This window comes from Periplaneta americana, chromosome 7 (assembly GCF_040183065.1).
Source record: "Periplaneta americana isolate PAMFEO1 chromosome 7, P.americana_PAMFEO1_priV1, whole genome shotgun sequence".
Classification (NCBI taxonomy): Eukaryota; Metazoa; Arthropoda; class Insecta; order Blattodea; family Blattidae; genus Periplaneta; species Periplaneta americana.
In genome coordinates, this window is record NC_091123.1 from 87,935,742 (window position 1) to 87,941,209 (window position 5,468).

Consider the following 5,468-nt stretch of genomic DNA (forward strand, 5'->3'; position numbering starts at 1 on the left):
AGGAGAATCAAGACGAGGGAAAGAAGAAAGAAAAGAGATAAAAATTATTACAAGCAGACAATTTGGCAGAGAGAATACAGAAGGGCATAGGCTACAGTAAAAAACACGAGCTGCTATATTACAGGTATTCAATTTCAAGTGAAATCTGAGTGCTGCACGTAAAGAGTGTCTGGTAAATAGCCTAATCCATTTTGTAGTCTTAATAAGTTTTAAATACAAATGTAGGCAAAAATATTTCCACTTAACTTCCATTTCGTTTTGAATTTTGAATTCATTTTAAGTGTATTCCAGTAAGTCATATGATGATAATACGAAAATGTGAAGTCTTGATTGTTCAATCTATGACTTATCTATTGTAGCAAAATAACAAAAAGTTATTTTACTAATACATATTACGAATAAAATAAACTTTTGATATTTTGCTACAATAAATAAGTCAAGGACTGAACAATCAAGATTTCACATTTTCGTATTATTATTCCATTTCTTTGTTTTTAATAATAGTCTAAATTTACTCATAGCATACATGGATGCTCATGACTTAAAAAAATTGATTGGTTGATTGATTTATTGATTGATTGATTGATTACAGGAAAAATTAAAGAGAGGAGAATCGAGACGAGGGAAGGAAGAAAGAAAAGAGATAAAAATTATTACAAGCAGACAATTTGGCAGAGAGAATACAGAAGGGCATAGGCTACAGTAAAAACAAGGAACTGCTATATCAATCAATTTCAGGTGAAATCCGAATGCTGTACTCAAAGAGTGGCTGGTAAATAATCCATTTTGTAGCCTTAATGAGTTTTAAATACAAACGTAGGCAAAAATGTTTCTGTTTAACTTCCATTTGCGTCCTTTTAATAAGAATCTAAATATAGTCATTGTATTTCCTATTATACAATACCCATAGCATCCATGGATGCTCATGACTTAACAAAAAAATGATTTGTCCATTGATTGATTGATTCATTCATTCATTCATTCATTCATTCATTACAGGAAAAATTAAAAAGAGGAGAATCGAGACGAAGGAAAGAAGAAAGAAATGAGATAAAAATTATTACAAGCGGAAAATTTGGGAGAGAGTATATAGAAGGGCATAGGCTACAGTAAAAACATGAGCTGCTATATTACCGGTATTCAATTTCAAGTGAAATCTGAGTGCTGCACGTAAAGAGTAACTGGTAAATAATCCATTTTGTAGTTTTAATGTGTTGTAAATACAAATACAAAAAAGTTTCTGTTTCACTTCCATTTCCTTGTTTTTAATAAGAGTCTAAATAAGCTTATACTCAGTATATTTCCCATTTGACACTATCCATAGCATCCATGGATGCTCATGACTTAAAAAAATTGACTGATTGATTAGTTGATTGATTGATTGATTGATTGATTGATTGATTGCAGGAGAAACTAAAAACGGGAGAAGGGAGACGAAGAAAAGAAGGAAGAAACAAGAAAAAATATTACAAGAAAACAGCTGAGCAGAGAGAAGGCAAAAGGGCATAAAGTAAACAAAAGAGCTGCTATCAGAACAAAAGAGAAGCAGCAAAGAAGACAGACAGAGGTGCAAAACGTAAAAACGAGGGCGGCTTTAAGAAAAAAAAAGCAGAACAGAAGAGAGGCAGAGGGGTATAAAGAAAAACAAGGGCAGCTATAAGAACAAAAGAGAAACAGAGCAGAAGGGTGGCAGAGGGGCATAAAGAAAAAACAAGGGCGGGTATAAGATCAAAAGAGAAGCAGAGCAGAAGGATGGCAGAGGAGCATAAAGAAAAAACAAGGGTGGCTATAAGATCAAAAGGGAAGCAGAGCAGAAGGATGGCAGAGGGACATAAAGAAAAAACAAGGGCGGCTATAAGATCAAAAGAGAAGCAGAGCAGAAGGATGGCAGAGGAGCATAAAGAAAAAACAAGTGTGGCTATAAGATCAAAAGGGAAGCAGAGCAGAAGGATGGCAGAGGGACATAAAGAAAAAACAAGGGCGGCTATAAGATCAAAAGGGAAGCAGAGCAGAAGGATGGCAGAGGGACATAAAGAAAAAACAAGGGCGGCTATAAGATCAAAAGAGAAGCAGAGCAGAAGGATGGCAGAGGAGTATAAAGAAAAAAACAAGTGTGGCTATAAGATCAAAAGGGAAGCAGAGCAGAAGGATGGCAGAGGGACATAAAGAAAAAACAAGGGCGGCTATAAGATCAAAAGAGAAGCAGAGCAGAAGGATGGCAGAGGAGTATAAAGAAAAAACAAATGTGGCTATAAGATCAAAAGGGAAGCAGAGCAGAAGGATGGCAGAGGGACATAAAGAAAAAACAAGGGCGGCTATAAGATCAAAAGAGAAGCAGAGCAGAAGGATGGCAGAGGAGTATAAAGAAAAAACAAGTGTGGCTATAAGATCAAAAGGGAAGCAGAGCAGAAGGATGGCAGAGGGACATAAAGAAAAAACAAGGGCTGCTATAAGATCAAAAGAGAAGAAGAGCAGAAGGATGGCAGAGGAGTATAAAGAAAAAACAAGTGTGGCTATAAGATCAAAAGGGAAGCAGAGCAGAAGGATGGCAGAGGGACATAAAGAAAAAACAAGGGCGGCTATAAGATCAAAAGAGAAGCAGAGCAGAAGGATGGCAGAGGGGCATAAAGAAAAAACAAGGGCGGCTATAAGATCAAAAGAGAACCAGAGCAGAAGGATGGCAGAGGAGCATAAAGAAAAAACAAGGGCGGCTATAAGATCAAAAGAGAAGCAGAGCAGAAGGATGGCAGAGGACCATAAAGAAAAAACAAGTGTGGCTATAAGATCAAAAGGGAAGCAGAGCAGAAGGATGGCAAAGGGACATAAAGAAAAAACAAGGGTGGCTATAAGATCAAAAGAGAAGCAGAGCAGAAGGATGGCAGAGGAGCATAAAGAAAAAACAGGGGCGAGTATAAGATCAAAAGAGAAGCAGGGCAGAAGGATGGCAGAGGGGCATAAAGAAAACACAAGGGCGGCTATAAGATCAAAAGAGAAGCAGAGCAGAAGGATGGCAGAGGAGCATAAAGAAAAAACAAGGGTGGCTATAAGATCAAAAGGAAAGCAGAGCAGAAGGATGGCAGAGGAGCATAAAGAAAAAACAAGGATGGCTATAAGATCAAAAGGGAAGCAGAGCAGAAGGATGGCAGAGGGACATAAAGAAAAAACAAGGGTGGCTATAAGATCAAAAGGGAAGCAGAGCAGAAGGATGGCAGAGGAGCATAGAGAAAAAACAAGGGCGGCTATAAGATCAAAAGAGAAGCAGAGCAGAAGGATGGCAGAGGAGCATAAAGAAAAAAACAAGGGTGGCTATAAGATCAAAAGGGAAGCAGAGCAGAAGGATGGTAGAGGAGCATAAAGAAAAAACAAGGGTGGCTATAAGATCAAAACGGTCCACACCTGTGGAGTAACGGTCAGCGCGTCTGGTTGCGAAACCAGGTGGCCCGGGTTCGAATCCCGGTTGGGGCAAGTTACCTGCTTGAGGTTTTTTCCGGGGTTTTCCCTCAACCCAATACGAGCAAATGCTGGGTAACTTTCGGTGCTGGACCCCGGACTCATTTCACCGGCATTATCACCTTCATATCATTCAGACGCTAAATAACCTAGATGTTGATACAGCGTCGTAAAATAACCCAATAAAAAAAAAGATCAAAAGGGAAGCAGAGCAGAAGGATGGTAGAAGAGCATAAAGAAAAAACAAGGGCGGCTATAAGATCAGAAGAGAAGCAGAGCAGAAGGATGGCAGAGGAGCATAAAGAAAAAACAAGGGCGGCTATAAGATCGAAAGAGAAGCAGAGCAGAAGGATGGCAGAGGAGCATAAAGAAAAACAAGGGTGGCTATAAGATCAAAAGAGAAGCAGAGCAGAAGGATGGCAGATGGGCATAAAGAAAAAACAAGGGCGGCTATAAGATCAGAAGAGAAGCAGAGCAGAAGGATGGCAGAGGAGCATAAAGAAGAACAAGGGTGGCTATAAGATCAAAAGAGAAGCAGAGCAGAAGGATGGCAGAGGAGCATAAAGAAAAAACAAGGGCGGCTATAAGATCAAAAGGGAAGCAGAGCAGAAGGATGGCAGAGGAGCATAAAGAAAAAACAAGTGTGGCTATAAGATCAAAAGGGAAGCAGAGCAGAAGGATGGCAGAGTGACATAAAGAAAAGAAAGGGTGGCTATAAGATCAAAAGAGAAGCAGAGCAGAAGGATGGCAAATGGGCATAAAGAAAAAACAAGGGCGGCTATAAGATCAAAAGAGAATCAAAGTAGAAGGATGGCAGAGGGACATAAAGTAAAAACAATTGCGGCTGTAAGATCAAAAGAAAAACAGAACAGAAGGATTTCAGAGGGGGCTTAAAAAAACAAGGGCGGCTATGCGAGAGTGAAACTAAAAAAGGTGTCTTGTGAGAGATTAGATAAATGATGAAAGAAGAGAGAGCGAGAATTGAAATAATGAGGAAAGTTAATTAGTAGAATAATGAAAAATAGCTGAATTAGATTAATGTTACATATCTGCCACGAACTGGATTTTCCTTTTCGATCTTGAATTTTTATTTTATTGAAATTATTTTAGTAACATTTTAAAGTAATTATGTAGACTACATACTCAACATTTTTAATATTGATGTATGTTATAATAATATAATATTGTGCAGTAGAATCTTTGTGAATGTATTTAATTATTGCTGAAAGATATTCATATTCATGTAGAGAAGAAGACAAATAAGGCTAAACGAGTAATATATATGAAGAAGAAGGAAAGGACAAAGAGAGAGATTACTTGAAAATAGAACAGATACATACACAGAATGATCCCTAAGTAATGTCATTAATTTCGAGGGCTTATTCTTTCTGATATTTCAAACAAAAAAATATGATACAATTTTGCTCGCTTTTGCTTCCTTTTCGAGGAAAAAATTGTTTTATGTGGAATATTTCATAACGTGTTTTGGGAAAGCCATTGATTTAATTCCCATTTTGCTCAGTCAATTTAAGAGAGCACTCTATTATGTTAAGTGATTGAAAACCTTTCAGTTTTGTCCTTTAAATGTGCAGAAATTCGATCGGAACAAAATTTAACCTCTTAAAATTCCTTTGCAGAACGAAGAGTTACATTTGTTCCCACCAAATTTATGCGAATTCAAAGGACAAAACTAAAATTCTTTCTATCACTTATTATCATAATGCATTGCTCTCTTAAATTGACTTAGCATATTGGATATTAAATCAATGGCTTTCCCAACGCACGCTATGAAATGTTTCACATAAAACATTTTTATCTCGAAAAGATGCAAAAATGGGCAAAATTTTATTAAGCCATTTTGTTTGAAATATCTCAAAGAATAACCTCCTGAAATTAATGACATTACTTAAGGTTCACCCTATATATATATATATATATATATATATATATATATATATATATATATATACACACGACCGTTATGTGCATATACACATAAATACGCACGGACGCACACA

General features: G+C 37.1%; 1 long non-coding RNA gene across 1 annotated transcript; it reads left to right on the forward strand.

Moving 5' to 3' along the window:
• The first annotated feature begins 603 nt into the window (after positions 1-603).
• On the forward strand, positions 604-2,301 carry LOC138702712 (uncharacterized). The gene is made up of 3 exons (XR_011332870.1): positions 604-772; positions 1,000-1,184; positions 1,408-2,301. It is a non-coding gene; the product is annotated as an uncharacterized lncRNA (long non-coding RNA).
• Positions 2,302-5,468: the final 3,167 nt, after the last annotated feature.